Genomic DNA, 15411 nt, shown 5'->3' with positions numbered 1-15411 from the left:
CCCCAATGCTGTGGTGGAAGTAGCTTGGTGGAGGACCGAGGCTAACTTGACAACATCATCATCATACTTTATTAGGGTTTGACAAATAAAACCATAATAGTCATACAAACATCATCATAAAAACACCAGCATATATACATGAACAAAACACAAGAACATTTAAACTTCTAATTACAGAGTTAAAAAGGTGGGCCCTACTATCGAGGTTAATCACAACTGGACCTAAGCCTGATGACGGCCCATAGAAAGTTAAGCATTTACAATACTGAATCACTTGAGAGAAGTTGTAAAAAACATAAAAGCAGGTCTGGCCCTCCTAAAACAACCTTTTTCAAGGAGAGGGATAATAGAAGATTTCATGGGAGCCTCGTAAAAAGTGCACCTTATCCTGAAGAGACTGTCCATTGCAGCCACTGGATATGAGACACTGTCCTCTACGGGCACTACGAGGTTGGGCCAAAAGATAATGAAGAAGATGAAGCCGAATTCTTGTCAGTAAAAAGCGATCATAATTACTTTTAACCCCTAGAAGATATGGTTCACTGGTTGCCATATTTTTCAGTGCAATAAACCTACGCACACTGGCCTTTCTCAGCTATACTTCCTCTCTCTTAAATGCGCGTCTTAGGAAAACGCTCTTTCAGCCAAATCTGCCCTTCCTAAGCTGCAAAGACATTCTCAATTGTACTTTAACCAACAGATACGTTTAACATGATCAAGGGAGAGACAATCCCTTAAGGTGTCCTTACTAAGGGCATTTTCTTTCTTGGTCCACATCTTCATCCACAAACCTAGAGGACAAAAAGCCAACTCATCTGAGAGAAAGGCCATCCCGAATTCTTCCTGCACAACATATGAAGGAGTGCTCTGTGGTAGAGAGAGTACCTGTCTCAGGAAGATGTTTTCATGTTTTCAACAGATTGCCGTGCCTCCTGCCCATTATAACCCCATATCTCACTCCCATAGGTAACCTTCGAGATACATTTAGCCCTGTAGACCTTCAGAAGGGCCCAAATCGTTTTTCCACCAATTCTGGAGGCAAAAAGTTAAAAACAGCAGCACTCGCTCTGGCCAGGTCCCCTTTCTTGCGACTAATCAAAGGGGCACCAGCTCAGGGTGTCATCAATCACAACCCCTAGATATGAGAAAACATTTGTCTTAGGGATTGACATAGTTCCTACCTTGAAGGTATAGGACTTAACTGTGCGAGGTCCCACCTCCATTACAAACAACTTATTGTGGTTAACCAACAGGTCCAGGTCCTCCATAAAATGTAGGAAAGAATTCAACAGAAGTAGCAGGCCCCTGGCTGTTCTCGCCATGAGAACAGGGTTATCTGCATACAGAAGGACCGTCAAACTACGCTTACCCACCTGGGGGCAGTCAGCTTTTAAATTCAATAGGACCTTCTCTAGGGAGTTAATGTACAAATTAAAAAGGAAAGGGGCAAAATGCACCCCTGGCGCACCCCTCTCCTGATGGCAAACTTCTGATGGATACATCTGCCTGTGGATTCCTCACCTTTTGAATTACCCCTGCGCCAGCATTCCAAGGAAACGTTTTTGTCTAGCTATCCCACGTTGACAAAGACGTCACAATGGCGCCGCTCACTCTGTATGATGTCACCGGAGCCATAAGAAGACCTCGTCGGCGTGCTGACGTCAGTTCCCTTTTTTCCGTGCCCTCGACGCCTAACGGGTTTCTGGGACTCTCCAATTGGTTTTGGTATTACTTTTGTTGCTGGGATTCTGCACCTAGACAGAACTATGCGCAGGAAAACAAGACCTCAGTGTATAGGGGTGTACCAACCTTCCACCTTAGTGGCCAAAATCCCAAAACCAACTAGCTATAGTGTCTCTTTCATTCTCCATCAAAAATCACGAAACTACAAATTATTTGACAACCCAGAACACAACACTCACAACTCTCTCAGAAATCGCGGTAGCAAGACATGCCCTTTTGCTCGCTCACTCGCACTTGTCCACAATAAGAGTTGGCAGAGTCACTGTAATAGTTCAAAATGTTTATTTGAACTATTGTGCTCTCAAATACAGTATACAAGCCACTACCAGCAGCAAAATGCATAAACTCAACACAATTAGCATTGTTACGATTCCATAGAACACAAAGGGGGAAGTCATCTTATAAAGACAGTGGAAAAAGGACTAAAAGGCCTAACCACCCTCCCCTTGACTGGAAGAAGTTTATTTATATAAAGGAAGATCTCTGGGCTTTGACAGCAGACCTCATACCTTAAAGCCTGGATGTAAGGTTTACATCATATGACCAGCATAGCTCTTCTCCATGGAAAGGGCTCTCTCCAAGTGTGTGTTAATACAACATTCATCCCCATAATAACAAAGCACGAGTCTTCAGCATTTCAGCTGTGTTTAGCATGTTGTGTCTAAGTGCTAGGGACTGACCAGAACAGAATAACAAGGGGCTTTGTTTTTCAACCTTGTACATCATCTTCAGACTAGACTCCAGGAACATCAGCAGAGAACGTGAAAAGCAGACAGTTCTCATGTGAAAGGCTTAAACAGAGTCTTGCAAAAATAAAGTCATGTAGTATCGTGCGCAAAAGCAGCATCATGGCAGCAAAGCTCATGCTAACTTAGCAATATCAACAATGTCCCTAGGGGCCATATTACACCCTCCCCTTGGTAAGGTCATAGGACTTAGACAAAGGACCAAAAACAGAGTTCAACAGCCAAGCATAGCCCAAAGGCATGTGAAATAAAATCCCGATTGGAAAAAGTAAACAAATAAAAGAGAATTGTCGTATAAAGAGCGTCGTTTTCAGGAGAATAGTACGATGAAAGTGGTGTTTAATCCATCAAAGTATGTGAACTTAAGAAGGCATTTCCTTCCAAAAGATCACCCCTATTGTCAGTAGAAAAAAGGGATGCCATCCACTCAAGGAGATCAAAGGCACAAACGTGATCTTCATAGTCGGATGCCTCCAAAAGCATAAATGGGCAACTTGCATGATATTCGATGAAACTCTGATGCAGGAGGTTCTGCGCAGCCGCACAGATATCCCATTCAGCCAATACTCCAAGTGCTGCTGCACGCGCCATACGGCCAGCCCCAGAACAAGCCTGGTCATGAGCCTCTAAGGAACCCATCAACTGGATAAAATCCAAGACTGGACATGACGTATTGGAGAGGCATAAATTCATAGCCCAATAGAAGGGGTACCGTCGACAGTAGAAAACTGGTTGCACGCAAGTAAAGTAGGCAAAACGAAAGGTTAATCCATAACTCACGCTAAACGTTGCCAATGGTAAGCATCCAAACATTTGTTGCATTTGATCATGGTACAGGTGCAATTGGCCTGGTCTGTGCATTACCACAATATGTGCAGCCATGGCGCAGCAGGAACAGAAGCAGCAGGACTCCACCAGCTAATGCTAGCAGTAAAGGGAATCCGGCAAAGATGCTGGAAAAAATAGAATGAATAAAACCCGGTATTACTCCAAATATCGTCTGAAAGGAAGTCACAAGGCCAGATCCCACACGTTTAAAAAAATGTGCAAGGCCTTTAGTGTCAGACGCATTAAATATTTGATGTATAAGTTCCCCAAAGTGAAGTGGGAGGTTAGTGTCCAGAAGGGACTGAATTTCGCTAGACATCCTAGCCACCTGTAACTCAAAGGTCTCTTGAGCCGAAGTGAGAGCAACTTCTTGTTGGAATAGTAGTGCTTTGAGCCTGCTTAATTTGTTGAAATCTGTTTTCAAAGTCGGAATGGAAGGCCAAATGGAACTATCTACAATCCCATGCGGGGGTGGAAAAAGCTCATTGCTACAACAAGTAACTCTTTGTGAGACTGTTACTAAATAGTGAATTCCTGCCCGTCAACCACAGCAGTCTTGGTTGTTCAAAATAAGATAACTGCTGTTGGTAAGCAAGGTAAAAGTGTGAATTATTGATGGCATTGGCGTTCCTTTTAAAAAACAAGCCGGATTAAGCACTGACACGTTGCAAGCGCCATGCAACTTTACATGTTTAACAGCAGAGTCTGTTTCCGCTACAGAAAACAGCAAGGGCTCCAATTGTTCAATATGCAACAGTGTATACGCAGCATCTTTCATGGACATAAATCTTTGTTATCAGTTAGATTAAATAGTAGAAACAGAGCGGAAGCATTCAAATAATCCCAAGGGATTTTTCTCACTTTGAGAGTCTGTAACGGCCATGCAAACTGCATAACAGATCTTAATTGATTTTGACCATGATACAACACAGATACATCACTCTGAACAATATCAGTAACAGATTAAACAATATTATCCAATGTATAAATGCGTGAGGAGAGTGTATTGATGCTATTGTCGACCACTGCAAGGACTTTTTCTAAATGAGCTTGATCACTTTGGCGCAGACGAAGAGCTGCCTCAATCTGCGAAAGTTTCCAAATTTCGTTGTAAGCGGAATAAATAAATCTCTTAGATCTAGGAGTCCTAAGTCCTAAGATAAAATCAGCCAAATTGATGTCATTGGACAAGAGTGTGAGGTGTTGTTTCACTGATGCTAAGGTGGAATGTTCCAACCATTGTTGGCATAATTTACTCACCGAGTATGTGGTGACCGAATGTGTAGGCGGATAACGTGGATCCGGTCTAGTCTGAGTGAAGCCAGGTGTTACATTATAAAAACGTAATTGACATGCATTTGAGTTTATTTGCCACACTAACCACCCGGACTAATCAATTTCAGCGACATTAAGGGACTCATTTCGAAGTAAAGCTTGTAATGTATCAATAGTATAATTAGTCTAAGCATGCCAATTATTTTATTCCACTAAAGAGGGAATAGACCGGTTATTTACATAAATTCTTTACAGTGGCCAGGCCAAAACAAATGGTTTGGTACACTGTATCATTTAAAAATAAAATTTGAGTTGGGATCAGGCAGGCACGATGTAACGCTTCAGTTCCCTGACCCTGCCACTGCTTAGTGCCCCAAATCGATTTTAACTCTATGCCCTCTTTCCAGTGATCATAACCCTGTGTGGCCAATTTAGCCCTAAAGGAGTTGGAGTAAATCAATTTAGAGTGGGTCAAAATAAATTTGGATTGCGATGGCAATTGTAGCTTAAAGAAATTGGATTCCCGGTTAGATGTCTCATAATCTGTAAAATATATGAACTTATCTCCAAGAGTTTTTGAACTCCCTTGCACAGGAGTAGGACAATGTTCCCATTAAGTGTGATTAAGAACAGGTCTTAACGTGTTTGTTTTCTGCAAAAAATGATGCCCATAATGTTGATAACAAAAGAGATCAGCATAATTGGCAGAATTTAAATGCAAACCTTCAGCATCAAAAGCAGCATAATATTTTAAATTGGAAAACAATGCATGTACTGCTTGCACATCCCAATCATCAGAATGTATGTCCTGTGTTATCACATCTATTAAAGAGACGCGAAGCACGTATGGCACCCTCAGTACCTCGTTCGGACCGTGGATTTTGAAAGCTACTTTATACCAAACGATGCCATCTGCAACTGGGAATGCGGAAAAGTTCACTAGTGTCTGATTACTTTTCATGATATGGGTCGATGGGTGAGGGGCCAGAATTCCATCGACCAAGTTCACAGCAGAGCGTTCTGGCAAATAATGACCATTGATGAGTAAAAAGAACACTGAAACACTGTCCTAAACCCAATTGGCATGAAAAGAAAAATCAGGACAAGCACCAACCAGATGTAGGTCCATGGAGGGACTAGGTAAATCTTTTCGAACCATGAGTAGAAAACACTTAATTTGGACAGTGGGACTGCCAAACTGGAAGTCGAGGAGGATGAGTCAGAAGAGAAGCTGGCATAATCTCCAAAGTAACCGCTTGCAGTTCTATTTGTCAGAGGTGGTAGTGCTGGGTCAGCTTGATGTTGTTGATTACTGATCGGTACTTCACTCGACTCATCTGTAGAATAAGTGTACTTGACGTCTGTATTGGAAGACAGAGACACGGTAGGTGAAATGTCCTTAGCAGTGTCCATAACTTTTCCCAGCCACACGAGCATCAGTGAAAGAGGATGAAGTTAGCGGATGCACTGAAATTGCGTTGCATGAAACAGCAGGTGTTACACTATTCATAATCGGGAAGACGGTGTAATTTGACATTGCCCACTGAGATGCATCTGTTGTATTTGCAACCAGGTAAAGGTGGTATAATGACTGTACGAGTACCCTTCAGTCCAAGCACTGGAACTGGTACACGATATGATGGACCAAATTCTTATTTGTTCTCAAGTTTTTCTCGTACCAGATCTCCAACCTTAGGAAGCCAGCCGGCAACCAGAATCAACAGTCGCGTAGCTGTCACGAGTCTTTTGAAGATCCTGTAACAAAGTAGAATGATTATCTACGTCAAAGGTTGCGGCAGCCGCCACAACGTCTAGACCATCAAGGTCTGGCACAAACATTTTAATGTATATGGTAAGCCAAGCGAGATAGCCTGGACTAAACTATGTGCACAGACAAATGGCGGTGTTACTATCTTTACATTGAAAGTTCTCAACACATTTAACAATTGATATGAGAAGAATTGCAATAAACAACAACATTCTTCAATGGTGCCTTAATCAATGTTCATTGATGCATAAAACAGTTTAACTTGAACACGGTTCATTGATCCAATGACAATCATATTTTGTCAAAATAGTTGATGCGTAAATGACAAATACACAACTTAAACAACAATAACAAATAAGGTCGCTGAACGTTGCGTGTGATGGTACCGTGCTCAATGCATTTCGGGACCTTAAGTCCCTTCTTCAGGGGATACTGTAAAGTGAAAATAAAATAATATGTCTTATCGATCATGGTTGACACATCGAGGTCTGGTACAAATCGAGCCACCTCATCCAACACGTCCACACAGTTGCAGAAGGTCAAAGTGAACCTGCCACAACAGGCTAAACATTAATGAGGTGAGGAGTAAAACAGATCAACCACTGTGTGACCAAGTGTGAATTCTGGTTCAAGTACTGTAAAGTGTAGTTACAGCAGAAATGCCACCTAAGAAAAAACGAGTAAAACAAGAAACCAAGAATGAAAAAAGTCAATACGTGACCAACTTGCATGGGAGCGCATAAAGGGGAATGTTAATCACTGGTTGCTTAAATGTGTGTATAAAGCAACAATCTATTCATGGTCAGCAAATCAGCTGTAATGCAATGGGTGAAGAAATGAATATAAGGAACGACATGACTCCAAATGTGAATTAAACTAGGCACCACAATAAGTTACCTCACTCGGATCTAGTTTGCTCGCGAACTCCTGTTACAATAGAAAAAAGAATGGATGAGTGGACATAGAACTGACAGGGAAATGCACTAAAACAAAGGAAAGGCTAAGATTTAAGACACAAAACAACTGACCTGAATGAAGACGAAAGGGAAATCCTCGACGCAATGTTCACAATTCTAATGGACGCTAAAACTAAGCGAGACCGGTAATGGAGGTAACTCCGTGATGCGCTTATGAGTCACGTGGCTGGGGATGCTAATAGAAATAGAAGTAACTCATCGCAGCCATGATGGAATGGTGAAACGGAAATAAGTGGTTCCTAAGTAACAATGTAAAATGTACAATTTATTGTGGCAAAAGAAACATGACTCTGTGTGCCCTGATAACACATAATGCATGCAACGAAAGAAATAAAAGTGCAAATAATTGCAGCAATAATGTAGTATGATGGGAACATGCCTAAAAGTGCATGTACGGTGTAATGAACCCGAAGTAAAATAGCTAGTAAAGGGTGTACTCTAAAAGGCATCGCACATAAAAGCGCCTAGTGTAAGAAGCGTAAGAATGAAATATACCGTTTGACCGCCCTCGATGTGAACAACAATGATGATTTACAAAATACAAACCACTGCTGAAATTGTGGTGCGAAACACCACCATAGTGCTGAACAATAAATATAAATTAGTGTGCAGAGATCTTCAAACCAGTGATAATGTACAAAAATATTACCTAAAATGTGAATAGGTGTGAATATTACATATCCTGCTACAATCTTACATTGACATAGATAGTACATGGTGGACAACAGTGGTTTACAGTGTAACATTGTATATTTGATTCAACTACAATATGACATAAAGAGAGTGCCAGCGTTATGGTATTGAATATGTAATACCCACAATAAAACTATGAAAAGGTGAGTGAGCACAGCATGATGACATGCCCTAAACTTTACGCTAAATATGGATGGTGTGATAGAGAAAAAGAAAATGTAAACCAAGGAATGAGACTGTGCTGTATATATCATTGTGCTATAAAAAAAAAAACTGAGATCTAATTTGTCATTCAACCCATAAGGTTTCATGATGTTAAATGTTTTGATCCACCACACTTCTTTTTGTGAAAGTGTCTGACTGGTATCAAACTCTTCTTTTGTTTGTAATTTCTCTAAAACTAAGACTTTGACTTGAGCAATGTTATGCTGATGATTTAACTAATGTACCACCAGGTTGGACTTGGTATTCTGCTTGCAGATCGTGCTTTTATGCTCTCCAATTCTTATTTTAATTTTTCTTTCCGTCTTTCCAATATATAGTAACCTGCACGGACACTTAATACTGTAAATGACGTACGTGGTGTTACAATCTGACGTGTGTCGTAACATAATTTTTTCACCGGTTCTAGGGTTAGTAACAAAGTCTTGTTGCATAATATTTTTACAATGAGTGCAATTGTTGCACTTTTTCATTCCTGAGTGAGTAATCCTCTCTAAACGCTTTTTGTGTGCTAACAATTCTTTTAAATTGGAACTTCTAGTGAAAGCAAATAGTGGTGGATCCTTGAATGAATTTCGGAAATCAGGTTTGTTTTGTAACAATTCCTATCTTTTCAAAATAGCTTTCTTGATGCTGCCTGATTTTATAGAAAATTTGGAAACGAACACCATGCGCTTGGATGTGATTTTTTGTTTGCTGATTAACAGATCCTGTCGGTCAAGATGTTGAATCCGTGTTTCTGCTTGAGAAATAATTTCTGCAGGATACCCTCATTGTAAAAATCGATATTTGATGCGATTAATATCTTTGTTGTATTCATCCGGTGTGGATGAAATCCTTTTTATCCGTAACATTTGAGAGTATGGCATGTTTTTGATGAGTGATGGAGAATTGCAGCTTTGAAAAAGTAAAGTATTATTGCCATCGGTTGGTTTTACAAAGACGCTAGTGTGAATGCCTTGCTCATCTTTTTCAATCAGAACATCCAAGAATGACAATTGCTTGGAGCTGATGGTATAAGTAAATTGTATTCTGCTGTTTTTTGTGTTGAGTTCTTTGATATTGTTTTCTAAATATTCTCTGGTGTGAGCCCAAATTAAAAATATATCGTCGATGTAGCGACGAAAAATCACAAGTTGTTTGTTCCATTCGTTGTTTTTCAAGATGTACTCTTCTCCGAAGGCGGCCATACAAATATTCGCAGGGGGTGTGGCCAACTGCCGACGGGAATGGCCGCACGGTAGCTAGGCTCCGTAGCGGCACTCCCGAAATATCCATCTAAATTCATCCGCCCTGGCCGAATCTTCTTCCAGAGGGGTTTAAAGAAGCTAGCTGCTGTTATCCCAGAAGCGGACGACGTTTGAGCGGGAGCGGAAGAGGCCAGGAGAGGTTGTTACCGCCGCACGATCTGCCTACTGAGACCGCACTGGAGGAGAGTGACGTTCCTCGACGGGCGGGTCCACGCAACGCCGCGGCTGCAGCCTTTGCTGCGGCCGGACCTGAAAGTGGGAGCAGACAGTGCTGACATCCCTGGCGACGACACAGACAGAAGACATCTAGCAGAGTGTCCCAGCCTGAAGGTGGACGCCGGGAGGTTAGTGGTGCTCTGGCGCTGATCGAGGCCGGCCCCCCATTCCATCACCATAGCCTGCCTCGCGACGGGGGCTCCTGAGTGGAGGCGTACTCCAACACGGCCATTGATCCTGCAGCGACCACTCCCTCATCTGCCCCTCTAGTTTAACAGGTGGACTTGAGGGCCGAGGTAACGACTGATCACCTACAGAGCGTGTAACCCCCAGAGAAGTGAGCAGCGCCAACTGGGACGAGCGGGTGATGCCATGGTGCACTGAGGTGTCGAGGGAGCTGCGGTGTCGTGATTGCTGCCCAGGCCGTTTTGCCCGCCCCAGCGTGAGTTGACCCGTGGGGCCCGGAGGATCTCGGGCCCTTTTCGTCTGTTGTGTGTGGTTGGCAGGCGGACATAACTGATCTCCCCTGGGGAAGGCCCAATCAGTGCTCCAATGTCTGATCGGCCCAGGAACAGGTCTCAATAAAGACTTGTGGGAACGCCAGGGCCTCCTGCTACTGCATTGCGAATTGACGCCCCAGCAGGGACCGATCCGGGGGCCATACCGCCCAGGAGCTTCCCTCGGATCTGACAAGAAGCTAACCCATTTGGCCCTGGGCACACAGCTCCTTACATAGTCCTTGAAAACTGCGTAGTGGTGAGCGTCTTGGACCCCTTGTGTCTCTGTGGACCACCAGCGAGGCAGCGTTGACCCGGGAGTCAGGGTGCCACTTGCCAAAACTGACAGGCCGGGTGGAGGATTTCACCGCAGGCAGCGGTGAGTAACGGTTGCATCCAGAACCTTCCTCGCTGCCCCTTGATGAAGAAAACATGGCGAAATCGCTAAAAACGGGTCGCTCCGGGAGCGGCCTGATGACATCACTACCAGGAAGTCAAGCTGCCCCACCCTCATTCACTCGTCTGAGGAGCTCACAGGAGGAGGCACAGGACACAGGCTGAGGCTATAGAATCCTCACTGACAAACCATCCACCCTACCCTCACCAGGATGGACAAGGATGCACCAGGCACTGCTGAAACTGCCAGGAAGAGGAAGAGAAAGTTCTCTGACAGGGAACTGGAGCACCTGATTGAGGGGGTGAGCAGCAAGCATGATAGTCTGTTCGGAAAGCTGTCTCTCAAGGTGCCAGAGGCGGAGAAAAGAAGAATTTGGCTGCGCATCCGGGAGAGGGTGAATGCCGTGGGAGTGACGCCCCGCAGCATCGATGAACTAAAGAAGAGGTGGTATGACCTCAGGAAGAGGGCCAAGGAGAGGATCGCAGAAAGGGTCAAGGAGGCAGCTGGCACAGGAGGGGGGCCATCAACAGTGCCTGCAAACACTGCCCTTGAGGAGCTAGTTGAATTCTCCATTGAGTAGGCGCCTGTGGATGCCACTGTGTCGGAATATGTAGGAGTCGTGTGTGCTCCCAGGAAATTGAGCCACTATGTCCGTGATGATGTGCTTGGCATCGCACACGACCTGCACGTTGATGGAGTGGTAGGACTTCCGGTTACGGAAGATGTACTCATTGGCTGAGGGTGGACATATGGGGACATACGTGCAGTCAATACATCCTATGACATGGGGGAATTGGGCCACCTGGTAGAATGCCTGTTTGGTGTGGTCCAACTGCTGTGGGGTTGTGGGGAAGCTGATGTGGGTATGTATCATTGTCAGCATGAATTTGTGGAAGAAGCGAGATAGTGCGCTTTGAGATACGCCTCCCGCTACCACAATGACCCCCTGAAAACTTCCAGAGGCCAGTAGGTGCAGGCTGCATAGGACCTGGACGTGCGCAGGAATAGCATTGGTCTGACGTGTCTGGTGCTGCAGTAGTGGTTCAAGGTCTGCAATTAGGCGCATTATCATGGCACGATTGAGACGATACTTGTCGTACACCTCATCCTCATTTTGACCAAGCAATGTGATGCGCACTCTGAAGACTCTCTCCTGGACCCTTTTCCTGCGCTGTGCTGCTGCATTAATTCGCATCCTCCTTGCAAGCACGTAGAGGGCTGCCATTTTGTGCAAGGAAACAGGGTCTCCTGGCCCTATTTGTATGGCTCATGATTGTTAGCATCTGTGGCACAATTGCTTTTTTTTTAGGTAATTTTTTTTTTGTTATGTAACTTTACCTCCTGGTTCTGATTCCCCTTAATCTGCTCATGCTAAATAGCGAATTTTGGTATTTTCGGTATTTGCGACTTTTGATGCATTCATTAGCGATTCTTTATTTGCGATTGGCTAATGCCAGGCGCTAATAGTGATTTCGGTATTAGCGATTTTTTATTTTGCGATTCTTTATTTTGACGGGGCTTCTTTTTGCGATTCGTTATTTTACCGGGGAATTATTTAGCGATTCTTTATTTTTTCCCTATTTGTGTTGATGCATTGGGATTCGTTTTTTGCCACTCGCTAACGGGTGATTTTAGCTTTTCGGTATTTTTGCGAGTTGACTTTTGGTTGATGCATGTGCCAGCTACTCATTTAAATTTTGCCCTATGGGCCGAGTGGCCGGGGCGGGCTATAGTAATTGTGCATTGTGGTCTAAAGGAGTGGGGTTGCTCACGTTCCCGAAGTTGATAAGGGTGGGCGACAGGCACTCTGCAAGTTCGGGGTGGCGGGCGGTTCCAGTCTCGCTGTGCAGGGAGGCAGGGTGGGAGGGACCCAGTTTAGGTGGGGGTTGTTAAACATGTTTTCTTTGTTTTTTGCATTGGTGCGTTGCAACACTTGGTATTCTAGTAACACACACTGTCCTAAAATCTTCGGTACATGTGAATTTTATCTGAGCAGTCTCTGGCAAATTATTGACCTATGTTTTGCCATGTGGGGGGACTCCTGGTACTCTTCATGAAGGGGCCCATCTGACGATCTGCTTTTTCCACTGGGAGGATCTGATGGCGCCTGGTACAGGACTTAGAGTGTCCACGTGGAATGTCAATGGTCTAGGGGACAAGATCAAGAGGGGAATTGTCCTACACTATATCAAACGGCAAGAACTTGATCTTGTCATGCTTCAATAGACTCATTTGGTAGGAAACTAATGCATGGCCCTAAACAGGAAAGGATACCGCATGGTAGTGCACTCGGGATTCACATCGGGCTCCAGGGGGGTGGGGGTTCTCCTCTGAAAAGGCTGCCCCTATATTATTCATAACACCTGGACTGACACGCTGGGCAGGTATTCAGCTGTAACGGGCACCTGGAAGGGACGTGTCCTCAATATAGTCTCCGTATATGCCCCCCCAGGGTTACAGCGACTGACACAACGAGACGTTGGGACGCTGTTATTGGAACTGCCCATGGGGGTGTTAATACTGGGGGGCAACTTTAATCTAACGATGGATGGTTCCCGGGACCGACTTCCACCCCGAGAAGACTCGCCACAAGGCTCGCAACTCCAAGAATTTGCCAATGCCCTGGGTGTGGTTGACATATGGAGGTGGCTGAATTCTTCACACATGCACTACACATTTCAGTCTGGAGCACATGGAAGTCAATCTCGAACTGACTACATGTCTGGCACAAGGGATTTCCGATCACTCCCCTCTTTTAACGACTGTTGGCATACAACATGCCAGGCGCCCCGGCTCAATAATGATACAGCCGTGGGCGCTAAAAATACCTCACATCAAAGAGACTCTCCTGCAGGATACCGAATACTATTTTGCGGAAAACGTGGGGTCGGTAGCCTTTGCAGCGATGCTTTGGGGGGCATTTGGTGTGGTATAAAGGGTAGGGCGCTGTCATTAATGGTGGGGCATAAGACCGAGCGCTCTCGGATTGCGTTCGAAATGGAAGCTGACATATTGGCCATGGAGAAGGCCATCTCGCAAGCCCCTGATCCCACCCTCCAACACAATCTTAAACTTAAGCGACAGGATTATAGACAACTCCTTTTGGAGGAGGCCATGATGCGTTCCCTATCTACCCAACACATGATCTATGAACAGGGCGAGCATACAGGCAAACTCCTGGCATGGCTGGAACACAAGGAGCAGGCAGTGCGATGGGTTCATGCGATCACTGTTCCCGATGGTACACTCCTTTCTGACCCTCAGGAAATTGCTGATACCTTTGCAACATATTTTGAAGAGGTCTACAAGAGCCCAGAGACTTCTCAAGCCCCATTGTTGGCTGAGCTTCTTGCCACCGTCAGCGTGGTGTGCATTTACCCATATGATAGGGACACCTTAGGGGAGGATATTACTGAGGCGGAAATTCGAAAAGTCATACTAGACGTACGCTCCGGCAAAGCAGTGGGTCCAAATGGACATCCCATCGAACTCTTCAAGCCCATGGCAGCTAAATTAGCGCCCCATTTGTTGGCCCTGTATGGGGAGTGCTATCAGTCGGGACTCCTCCCCGCTGATATCTGTACTGCCGCTATAGTCGTCATTCACAAGTCCAACAAGCCTGCAGACGAATGCAAATTGTCCCGCCCTATCTCACTCCTCACAGTTAAAGCTAAAATCCTCACCAAGCTCCTGGCCAATCGACTCCTTCCCTACATCGCCGATTTAATTCACCCAGACCAATCCGGCTTTATGCCGGGAAGGAATACGGCCAGAAATCTGCGACTAGTACATGGGGCCTTGGGTAGACTTAGTACCATCGAGGAGGAAGCAATCCTGTTCTCCCTAGATGCCGCTATGGCATTAGATACCGTCGAATGGGACTTCCTCTTTGCCGTGTTGAGTCATATGGGGTTTGGACCCAAGCTGATTGGATGGATTAGGCTACTATACACACAACCCACAGCATACATCACCGTAAATAATCATCGGTCCGCCACTTTTCCCCTCCGACGGGGCACGAGGCAGGGTTGCCCGTAGTCCCTGCTCCTTTTCGACCTGGTATTAGAGCCACTGTCCGGTTGGATCAGGGGAGATCCAGGTATAAGGGGACTTAAATGGACGAATGATCATGAGGATCGTATTTCGCTATACGCGGATGATATTCTTATTTATCTGGCTTCTACAGCACGTTCACTGCGGACAGTGCTCCATATCTTCCACATATTTGGTGCACAATCAGGATACCGGATAAACTGGTCCAAATCCCAGATGTATGTATTGTGGAGTTAACCCCCATCCAACCCACGGGGCTACGAGATACCGGTTGCAACCCAAGGCTTTCGATATCTGGGCGTTTTTATCACCACAGATGTCAATACTCTCTTCGAACTGAACCTGCTGGAGCCCCTCCAATGTCTGAAATCAGACGCCCGACAATGGCGATCTCTCCTTCTCACCCTCCTGGGACGTGCGTCCCTATTTAAGATGCTTGCGCTCCCGCGCCTTTTTTTAATGTGCTTCAAAACGCTCCTTACCCAATCCCAGACTCTTACTTTTCCCAAATTGACAGCGTGGTACGGGGATTGTTATGGGACAAACGCCCGCCACGCATTGCTATGAACAAACTCACCATGGGATGGTATGACGGGGGTATAGGGTTGCCAGACATACGACTCTATTACCAAGCTTACCAACTGACGGCAGTTAGTAGATGGGTGTCCGGCTCATACGATGACCCCAATTTCAGCACCGATCGCTGGCTCATGGGACAGGGTGACTATAATAGGGTGTTGTATACC

The sequence above is a fragment of the Triturus cristatus genome, chromosome 7, assembly GCF_964204655.1.
Source record: "Triturus cristatus chromosome 7, aTriCri1.1, whole genome shotgun sequence".
NCBI classification, from domain to species: domain Eukaryota; kingdom Metazoa; phylum Chordata; class Amphibia; order Caudata; family Salamandridae; genus Triturus; species Triturus cristatus.
Note: the sequence above shows the minus strand (reverse complement) of the source record.